This window comes from Lygodium microphyllum, unplaced genomic scaffold, assembly GCF_053477565.2.
Source record: "Lygodium microphyllum isolate KBCC unplaced genomic scaffold, Lygodium_microphyllum_v1.1.10 scaffold_82, whole genome shotgun sequence".
In the NCBI taxonomy this organism is placed as follows: Eukaryota; Viridiplantae; Streptophyta; class Polypodiopsida; order Schizaeales; family Lygodiaceae; genus Lygodium; species Lygodium microphyllum.
Genome location: NW_028229565.1, coordinates 158,614 through 170,376, shown reverse-complemented (window position 1 = coordinate 170,376; position 11,763 = coordinate 158,614). Strand labels below are relative to the sequence as shown.

The 11,763-nt window shown below is 39.9% G+C and overlaps 1 pseudogene; it reads right to left on the bottom strand.

Annotated features, from left to right (window-relative positions):
- Nucleotides 1–851: 851 nt before the first annotated feature.
- On the bottom strand, nucleotides 852–7,216 carry LOC148008692 (uncharacterized; annotated as a pseudogene).
- Between the last annotated feature and the right edge of the window lie 4,547 nt (nucleotides 7,217–11,763).

Sequence of the window (11,763 nt, the reverse complement as noted above, 5' to 3'; positions counted from 1 at the left end):
TTCATGGAAAGTTCTTTCCTATCATATTGGAGCTACATGGGCATTATTACTATCATCCTTGGCATGGATTTGGTCCATTTATCCTTGATTTTGAGGACAAAACCATCTTAGGACGGGATAGTTTGTCATGAAGAAAAAATACTTTGATATTTTTGTACTTTGGAATCATGCTAATTTCATACCTAGTAATTTCCATCCTTGTAAATTCAGCCCTTGCCTACGTAAATGTGCTCTTAACTTTGGAAATGAGGGGTTAGGATAAAGAAGGCAAGAGGCTAGGAGAAGACATCTTTTGGCTCATTCACTAAGTTTTGTTGTTTACTTTCTTGATGTTAGCTTCCTTCTTGCTAGATGAAGCATCAGCCATGGTTGCCATGCATTTTTGGAACTCTCATCATTAATACATGGCAAGGGGGATTTTATTTTTGCGAGATTTCATTTTCGTTCTTTTGCAATCAATCTCATTTTTTCAAGCTTTTTTCGTGCAACATACATTCATAGCATGATTACTGATTCATAGTCATACAAACTATAGACATGAAGTGACATAAAAATAAATTTATAATTCTTTATTATTACTAAAATAGTATGACAATTTGTATTTACATGAGCACACATCAAGAAAAAAAGACCAACGTGGCATATTCTCAACATAACCAACCAAATCAAATATCCTAATGCATGTGATCCCTTGGATAAAGTAATGATAGGGAAAGAAAAACCAATATAGTCACATGGCAAAAATATAGTTGAATGATATGGTGTCAACACAACCAACCACAAAGCATAATGTCAAACTAAGCAATGTAATAAGCTCACATACAAGGGTGGATAAACATTCTCTATCTCCCTCAGCATAGTATAAGGGTGAATAACCCCCTCTCCCTCAACATAGTACCAGTCCCTCCACAAACAAGGGTGGATAAACATTCCCCATAGAGCATGTCATCTAGCTCTAGACACATGCAGTGTCTCATCTCCTCTACATTGGCCCGTGCCAAACTACCACACCCTGCAAACATATCCAAAACATAGTCATAGCGCTTTGTAAATGTGGCCAATAACCACCTAACCATATCACCAATTAAGATACAAACGCGTTTGCGACCATGCAAGTAGAAACAATGAAATAACTATACAACGAAACCTGAGAGCAAAAACATACAAAACTGTTGAGATATCGAGCTCCACTCGTGATATGCCAGGGTGACTGTTGTGCATTTATGTCACCGACTTGTTAGTTGCAAATGCGGTTGGTACACCGCCCATGAATAATAGCTAGATGATAGCTATCCTTATCTACTCTAGTTCGTGGTTCAGTTAGTATGCCACCTTAGTTAGTTGAGTTTGGTTTGAGACCCATATATAGGGTTCTTCTATTTCTTTGTATGAGAGTTCTTTTGGCTTACACAACTAAGAAGAGGAAAATTGTTTTCAGCCTCCACCTGTGTGTGTATTCCCCCATTGTGCAAGCGAGAAAGCTACAAGTGAGACTCCTTCCTTCTCTCCCACAATCTTGACATGGTATCAGAGCTTTGTTCGTGGTAAGGAGCTCAAGAAAGCAAACCAAGTTCACGGTGTTCTGGTAAGAGGACCAGTATTGCTTTCAATTTTCTGTTTTGGGAGCAAGTCTCTACAGTATCACAACCGGAAAGTGCAAGAGTGCATTGTCTCAGATTGAGACACCCTTCGCGGTGTAGCAAGAGGCCAGTAGATGCTGTGGGTAAGGGCTTTAGCCCCGGGTTGCTCTATTTTTTTGATTTGAGGCCATTTCAGGGCTTGTTTTGGAGGCGGAAGTTTTCTTCATGCACTCAAGAAAAGGCCCTGTTTTATGCTGTGTGACCACTGTTCTACATGTTGGTGAAAAGTTACCGTAGAAATTGCATCGTATGCCTGTGCGCAAAGACATTGGGAGTTACAGAATCATCCTTGTTGCCTGTTGATACAAAATCGTCACTAGGAAGTGACTGTGTGGTCAAATACCACTTTCATCAGTTTTGCAGATTTGCCCTTGTGAGGCTGAAGCTGTGTTTTTTACAGTGACAGAATTTTTTGCAGTGTTCTGTAATGGCGTCTGATTCTCTTTCGCAGATTGTCACTGAAAAGCTTGACAAGAACAACTTCCAAGCATGGAAGTTTAGAATGACGAATTTCCTTATGGGAAAAGGATATTGGGAATTTGTTGCAGGAAATGAAGAAGAACCAGTTCTTCCTAATGATCCCAATCAACAGCAAATGCAGGCATTTAAAGGATGGCATGAGAGAGCCAGAAAAGTTATATACTAGCTGTCTATCAGTATTTCAGGCTCTATGATTGTGCATATTCAGGATGCAAGTATGCCAAAAGAGGCATGGGATACTTTGTCAAAAATGTATAGCACAAATACGCAAGCCAGGAAAATGCAACTCAAGCAAGAGTTGCACAATGTGCAAAGAGAAAGTATGAGCATCAATGACTACCACATGAAGGTGAAGAAGATTGCAGATGCACTTGCTTCCATTGGGTTGCCAGTGGAAGATGATGATTTAGTTTCTGTGACCTTGAATGGTCTAGGAAAGGATTATGCACAGTTCCGGACATCCATTTCCGTCCGTGAAAGATTTCCTGATTTTGAGGAGTTGATTGCTCTTCTAATTTCTGAGGAGCAAAGAAATGGTGGTGCATCTTCTTTAGGAGAAACTTCAAAAGAAAATGTCTTCTACTCAAATGCTGGAAGAGGTAGAGGAGGCCGATCTGGAGGCCGTGGTAGAAATCAGAATATGTAGCAAACTCAAGAAAACCGGTCCTATGGAGGAGGATGTGGTAACTCTAGAGGCAGGGGGAGCCAAAGAGGTCATGGTGGATGGCAAAGAGGCCAAAATGCAAACAACAATGTTGAATGCTACTACTGTGGTAAAATGGGTCATATGGCTAAAGACTGCTATAAAAAGCAGAATGATATCATGAATGGAAAATTGCAACAAGGAAATTATGCATCTTCTAGTAGACAGGGTGATGACAGAAATGAGCATTTGTTTATGGTGCAGCACATGGACAATTCTGTGACAAGTGCAGAAGAAAGCAACGGTGTGGTATGTTGACTCAGGTACGTCAAACCACATGACAGGTCATGCAGAATGGATGCAGGATGCAAGGAAAATGGAAAAACCAGGATTTGTGGAGACTGGTGATGATACTGCACATCCTATTGTGCAGATTGGAAAAATTCCTTTGTTTATGAAAGATGGGAAAAAGAAATACCTATCGGATGTATTTCATGTCCCGAATATCACCAAGAACCTGGTTTATGTTGGTCAAATGGTTGAGCAGGGCTTGTAGGTCAAATTTAATCCTCATGGATGCTTTGTTGAGGATATGAAAAATAAAGGTTGCTTGATAGCAAAAGGAAAGAAGAAGTGCAGAATGTTTACGTTGGATGAAGACATGCTTGAATTGAGTGCAACAATGTTTGCACATGGGACCGGTGTAGTTGCAAATATTGATATATCTGGCATAAACGCATTGGCCATGTTAATGTACAACGACTTAAATCAATGCAAGCCCAAAATATTGTTGCAAGATTGCCTAAATTCAAGGTTGCAGAAATGCATAACGTATATGAAGCCTGTCAATTTGGAAAACAGGCAAGGAAACCATTTCCTAGACATGTTCAAGAGAGTAAGAAGCCATTGGAATTAATCTACTTTGATGTGTGGACTACTAAAGCTGCATCTATTGGAGGCAGTCATTACTTTGTTACTTTTATTGATGACTATAGCAGAAAAGTTTGGGTGTATTTTATGAAAAAGAAAAGTGAAGTGTTTGGGCATTTCAAAACTCTTAAAGCTATGGTTGAAAAAGAAACAGGCCTGCAAATAAAATGCCTAAGGTCAGATGGAGGGGGAGAGTACCTCTCAAATGAGTTTGCAAGGTTCTTTCAGGAGCATGGCATAAAGCAGCAATATTCATGTAGTCATACCCCACAGCAAAATGGAATTGCAGAAAGAAAAAACAGGCATATTGGAGAGGTATCTCGTGCGATGCTCAATGAAAAAGACCTGCCAGATTTTTACTGGGCTGAGGCAGTTGCTACAACAGTCTACATAATGAACAGGATTCCCACTGCAGCAATACATGGCATGACTCCAGAGGAGAGGTATACTGGTAGGAAACCAGATATTTCTCATTTGAAAATTTTTGGTTGCATTGCCTATGTTCATGTGCCAGATGAGTTGAGATCCAAGTTGGATCCAAAAGCTGAGAAGTGCATCTTTATTGGCTACTCTCTGCAGAGCAAAAAGGGTATAGATGCTATAACCCTTCTACTCGTAAGTTTACAGTGAGCAAAGATGTTGTTTTTGATGAGATGAGTAGCTGGTATAAACTAGTAAATGTGATTGATAATGTAGATGCACAAAATGGTAATGCTGCACAGAATTCACAGCAGCAGTCACAAGATATTAGTGGACCTAGAGTGTCCACTAGTAGTGGTTCACATTCTTCACCATGGACAGGCAGATTGAGATCAAGAGAATCTTCTCAAAGCAATGCAGACAGTGGTATGCAGTTATCACGAAAAGGAAAAGAGAAGGTAGATCAGCCCATGTTTGATGTGAATGCAGGTTACTCTTATGTGGATGGTGAATCCAGTGGCTCAGAACAGAGCATTGATGATGAGTTGGGTATTCCTTCTATTGTTACACCTGGAGTAAGGAAGACCAGGGATGTTTTGAGAGCACCTGGAAGTGAGCCTACTTTGCGCAGGTCTACTAGAGCTAGGTATCCTGTGGATAGGCTGAAATATGATGGATTTATAGCCATTCATTATGCCTATATAGTCAAAGTGATACAAGAACCAGAACCCACTTCTTTTGAGCAAGCCATGGGAAAAGAAAAATGGGAGAAAGCCATGGATGAAGAAATGGATGCTTTGGAAGCAAATGCTACATGGGAATTAGTGCCTTTGCCTAAAGATAAGAATGCAATTGGTTGTAAGTGGGTTTATAAGATGAAGCACAATGCACATGGTTTTGTGAACAGATACAAGGCAAGACTAGTAGTCAAGGGGTATGCACAAACATATGGAATTGATTATGAAGAAACATTCAGTCCGATTGCAAGGATGGCAACCGTAAGAGCAGTCATTGCTATGGCTGCATCAAAGGGATGGTCTTTACATCAGATGGATGTAAAGAATGCCTTCTTGCATGGTGATTTGCAAGAAGAGGTCTATATGGAGTAGCCACCAGGTTATGTGCATGCTGCTCATCCTGAGTTTGTTTGCAGGTTGAAAAAAGCCTTGTATGGCTTGAAGCAAGCACCTAGAGCATGGTCTGACAAGATAGGACAGTATCTTGTCACTATTGGCTTTCAGATTTCCAAGGCAGATTTCTCACTTTATGTGAGAAAAATAGTCTAAGGTATTATGTTGCTTGTCATTTATGTTGATGATTTGATTATCACAGGTGATAGTGATGAAGATATCCTTCATGTAAAAATGCTATTGAAGCAGAAGTTTGAGATGAAGGATTTTGGAGAGCTGCATTATTTTTTGGGCATTGAGGTAATTAGATCACCAAGTGGGACATGGCTCTTGCAGAGGCAGTATGGATTGGACATGCTGTCCAAATATGGTATGATAGGCTGTAAGCCTATTTCAGTTCCTTTGGAGCAGAATGTGAAGCTGAGCGCAGATGCAGGTGAGCTTTTGGAAGACCCTACTATGTACAGGCGCATAGTAGGAAGCTTGATTTATATGACTATTACCAGACCAGATTTGAGCTATGATGTTGGCTTGGTAAGTTAGTTTATGCAGGCTCCAAGGAAACCGCATTTGGATGCGGCTAGATGCATACTTAGGTATGTGAAGTCCACATTGCAGTATGGACTATTTTATGAGACTGGGGTTCAGATACAGTTGCATGGATACACTAATGCTGATTGGCTAGTAGTATTTCTGATAGACAATCTACCAGTGGATATGTGTTCTCTTTTGGGAGTGCTGCAGCCACTTGGAGCAGCAAGAAACAACCTACAGTTGCCTTGTCGAGCACAGAGGCTAAGTATAGGGGTGCAGCAATGGCTGCATGTGAGGTAGCTTGGTTGCATAAGCTACTTTATGATATGCATCAATCTACAGATGGGCTAGTTGTCATTTATTCTGACAACATGAGTAGTATACACTTGGCAAATAACCCAGTCTATCATGCTAGAACAAAGCACATTGAGGTGCATTATCACTATGTGCGAGAGAGAGTTTTACTAGGTCTTATTAATCTAGTTTATGTCGGCATAGAGGATCAGGTAGCTGACATATTTACAAAGGCATTGGGCGTAGAGAAGCTGCGCAAGTTCAGAGACCTGCTTGATGTGCAAGAATTGGGATTGAGCTCGAGGGGGAGTGTTGAGATATCGAGCTCCACTCGTGATATGCCAGGGTGACCGTTGTGCATTTATGTCACCGACTTGTTAGTTGCAGATGCGGTTGGTACACCGCCCATGAATAATAGCTAGATGACAGCTATCCTTATCTACTCTAGTTCATGGTTCAGCTAGTATGCCACCTTAGTTAGTTGAGTTTGGTTTGAGACCCATATATAGGGTTCTTCTATTTCTTTGTATGAGAGTTCTTTTGGCTTACACAACTAAGAAGAGGAAAACTGTTTTGAGCGTCCACCTGTGTGTGTATTCCCCCATTGTGCAAGCGAGGAAGCTACAAGTGAGACTCCTTCCTTCTCTCCCACAATCTTGACAAAAACTACTTACCGATAAAAAAGATGAGACCTCTCCACCCCACCTCTAAGAATGGCACCATCAATATCTGTGGGAAAGGCATAATCATCCAACATGTAGCTACAATATGCTAGAAATAACCTCTCTGAAATCTTCTCCCCAGCCTCTTTATTGTAGCAAGGTACAACATGACCAGCACGATGCCAAAGACACATTGTAAGATCAAGTACCTATTCATGAGTGGAAATAGAATAAGTGATCAAACCTTGTTTGCAACATATAACAATATGTTTAAAGCATCCAACTTTGTTATCTTACTTACTCTCTAGTAATAGGGTGCCGATAATCCTTGGAATTACACATGAGCATCCAAGTGAGGTGAAGCATAAGCTCCACTCTCACTGCATCCACAATGAACTCACCTATATGCTTTGCCAAGCACATACTAACCAAGAATCCCTCGTCAGCCAAATAATTGGCCAAATACTCACGAGCAAGATCCATGCAACCCGTAACTAGACCCTTTGAGAATGTATTCCACTTGGGAATAGTCATGTCGTCTAAAAGAAACACAAGGGTCATAACATATGGGAAGTGATTTTGATGTAAACCTTGTATGAGAGAAAACCTAGCTTACCCAATGAAAGCGAAACCTAGAGCATCCACAAGCAATCCCGTAGCAAAATCTGCAAATATCAATCGAGCTACCTCTCGACATGGAATGCCATTTTTTTCTATAAAGATGTGTCTTATGTGTTGCAAAAAACTTGTTGATGCTATTCAAAAAACAACACATAGTCATTGATGCTAAGTAAACAATGATGCAATGCTACATGCAAATAGGTAAATTGAGGTTCTTTCAAAGCATGGTCACCATGTTTACCTATCAAGGGAACATGTAAGTCTTCCTCATGGACGCCAAACAAAGCAAATGAATTTTAACTTAATATAAGAGATTCTCACCTACTGAATGAGTTATGGGTCGCCTCTCCCAACTCTCTCAGCCAAGAGATGACTCTGCAACAAAGGAGGTGGTGGGTGCCATAAATGATTGCATCACATTTTTTCTCAGTGGATTTGTGGAGGTGCTTGGTTGGCTCATAAGCCCTTTGCCTCTCTTGTCAATGGGGCTAGCAAGAAGTGTAGTAGTGGCCCCAATGGTAGCTTGAGTAGCCTGCACATTATCATGACTACCTTGGGCGGCTTGTGTAGTATCCTTATGAGCTTCGATGGCCTGAGTACTTCCTTCTGCACCCTCAATACCTATAGTTACTTGCTCTTCTACAACAATGGGCATGGCAAGTGAATCATGAGTAGGAACCTCCTCCATGAACCCTACAAGCATGATTCAACCTTTAAACCCTCATGCATGATCATAAAAAGTAATTCTATAAAAGCAACAATGCACTTTACATGGATTAAAGTACTTACTCTTATGCAAATCTTTCTCTTGCTTAGGGATAACTCCCACAGAGTAATCAAGCCATCAAGGACAAACATTTTCCTCCCGTGCCGTCAAGTTCCTCTCACATAATGTTGGAGAATACATGGTATTCTCATCATGGATATCAATCCACTCTCTTGTGAATTCCAGAGCTGCATCCAATGTCTTCTCTTTTACACACTGTAGTATCCACTTGCAACATTCTCGATCCAAATGACTCCATAATGATCAAAGCACTTACCATAAGAGAAGAAATGATTACTCCTCATGCACAACAATCAAAATAAACATATAAATCACACATTTGGATGAATACACAGGCTGAAGACTTCACTCCATCCACGAGACACACAAAAGCCTACAAACATTTTACAAAAACTTAATATTGATACGTACATTAAGAAAAATGTCAAAAAAGCAATATGTATGTATTGTGTTGTGTCAACTTGCATGACATGATTCTTCAAGTTAAGTTTGAAAAACTTCTCAAATGAGTCTGGCAGTTGTGGACCTTCTACTTGTATCTACTTATATCCTTTGGATCTGTAGCACGGCCTCCAAATGCAAATGAGCCCAATATGTCTCTTTCTTCATGTAAATTTGAAAGAGCTTGTAATCACCAAAGTGAGGGTATTGGGGAACTTTAGACTTCGTAAGACTCATAAGATGCAGTAATATTTTTTTCCTACATTGCACAAAAACATGCATGAATAGAAAGAATTGAAGAAAAAATACAACAGGCATGCAACTTGCTTTGTAAATACAAATTACCTGTAAGACAATACAACTTGTCTCTTGTGATTTTGAGCATGTTTGCATCATCCCACCTTAGGCTAAATAACAACTTAAAGAAATCATCCCCATTTTGGGGATTGGCAATGCATAAGTACTTGTAACCCCTATCTTTGAGGCGCTCCTCTTCCGCTCTTATAGACTTATCTAATCGTTTCTTCCTCCTGTCTCATCTATACCAAGAGCCTCAACCTTCGCAGTTTCTTTTGAGATAAAGGCATGGAATTCATCATGTCATGCCAAAACAAAAATAAAATTATAGCCATAGATAGAAAAGCACATTCCATACAAGAGAGCTAGAGATAGAAAAGCACCTTCTATACAAGCTGAGATATTAAACTGCAAGGAGAGTTATACCATGGAGCAGCACCATGTTAATTCCTTCCCTCTATACTCATCTCAACCTTAGCCCACTTCCTCATGTCTGGACTCAATCTATCTAGAATGGATTCTTTGTCTGCAAGACCAAACTTTTGGAACATGTACACCTCATGAGTAGTATTTGGAGTTACATGTGCCCTAGAAATACTATTGGAAACAAACATAATCATAAATATGAGAATGTAATCATAAATATGACAATGAGAAGCATAGTTTAAGGAAGAATACTTACGCATTGGTGGTATCTAATGCGAGTAGTAGCTCTACTTCCTTCTCCATTGGCACCTCAATGAATTGACACCATACACAAATATGACATTAAGCATTGCTCTATAATTGAAAATTGGATAACATAAGACAAAGTATTCAATGTTTGTCGAAGTATACAAATATATTCAATGCCTACATGCATAATGGACAAAGTATAAATGATTACTTACTTTCTTTGATGCATCTCCACCATGTTTTTAGCCTATGGTTTCCATCCCAAACCAAGAACTTCTTGCCCCTAAGATCCTGCCATTCTCTCCTAAGAGCCATCTCAAACTCCTCATTTCTTTGACCCCAAATCAGACCCCAGTCATCTAGATTGTTGGCTGTCATAGGTATGGTCTCCCCTCTAGGACTTGCAACTAACACAAGGAAGTGTCCCATAGTCTCTAGATAACCAATAGAATCAAAGGAAGGAATCAACCACTAAGCATCATCGGTGGAAAATCTGACTGCCTCATGAGCCACCAATCTACAAAGAGGTACGACAGGAGGCAATGTCCTCTTGTTGACATAAAACTGACTCAGTGCATCCTTAATCAAGCCTAGAGAGACTTGCTTGCCCAGGTGCCTTGAGTGCTTTTGTTGTTTTCCATCCTCGGCCTCCCCTTGAGTAGTATCACCACTCATCTTTTCATTGACGTCCAGACCCTCATGGTGCACATTGGTCTCTATAAACACAGATGTTAATAAACAACAATTTAAAAAAATAGTAACAAAGCAATTGTATATATAATGATAAACAACAATGAGTAACAATAAGCAATAGTGGCATATAAATGAAATGAACATATAAGTGCCTACCTGTCTGCTCAGCAATCTCGTCAATGGTATTAGAGTCCCCATCTACTTGTGCTTCATCGTCAATGAACACACATCTTTTTGGACCACGTCCTTTCTTCTTTGGAGGAGTCTCCAAAGGTCTCACACGTGATGATGCTTCCTGGTCTATGATCTGCCTAGGAGCACATCCGGAACATAGCTTCGTGTTGACTTGACGTTTACTATGATGTGAGACATATTCCTTTCTCTTGCCAAGCACTCTTTTTGGTGCCATAATATGAAATCTAAGCATAACCACAAAGAAAATTAAAATTCATAATGTCATTATGTACTGCTTAATGTTCTTGAAATCCTCTTTTAGCATAGTCACAAAGTGAGCCCATATAAAAAGTTACACAACAATTCCATACAGACATACACATACATTTTTTTCCACAAGATTACCAATACAAAGCTTATTGGAAAAATATTGTATTGTATTTATGTTCTAGGTTTTTCTCACACTTTGCCGGTGGCTCTAGCTACTAATAGTGGAACAAACCTTGATGGTTGGTTCTAGCAAGAAGTCAAAGAAATCTTTTGAACCCCCTTAAAAAGGTCAAAAGTCTTAGGGCAGTGACTTGGATTTCGATACAAACCCAAAAGATGATAGCAATAGTGAGAGAAGGAGAATTTAGATGAGGATGATGGGAATAACCCCTAAGATAAAGGGTAACATCAATAAATCATTAAATGGTACTCACAAATTGTAGTTTTGGACTAGTTTTGAACCCACTTGCTCAATGACACAAATAGAGAAGATAGAGGGATTGGTAGTAGCTACCTAGACCTAGTCTAAGTCACCAACTTACCTTTTCAATTCTTGAGTGGAGATGCTTGTGAATCAGTTTTTCGCTATTTTTTGTTGAAAATTTATGATTCATCTTTTGAAATCCACTAGAGTAACAAAGGGGACAACTACACCAAATACACTATGGTTTCCATTGCAATTACTTGGACATCCAATTGCCATCCCATCCACTTGGGAGACTTGAACGATCATTGTGCATCTTGAATCATACGTTAGATCTCTCTTTGAGCCTCATAGTGATAGAGACCTCCAATTGTGTATAGTGCTTACACTTGCTCCACAAAGATAGAGGTTTCACTTTGAAAGTCTTGTGGTACATGCAAGGGAAAGAGGTGACTTTGTCACCTCTTAGTCATGACTTTGATGAGCTCATTGTTGAGAACCAATATCATAACTAGCTAGAGAGAGAGAGAGAGAGAGAGAGAGAGAGAGAGAGAGAGAGAGAGAGAGAGAGAGAGAGAGAGAGAGAGAGAGAGAGAGAGAGAGAGAGAGAGAGAGAGAGAGAGAGAGAGAGAACAAAGGTACAATAAA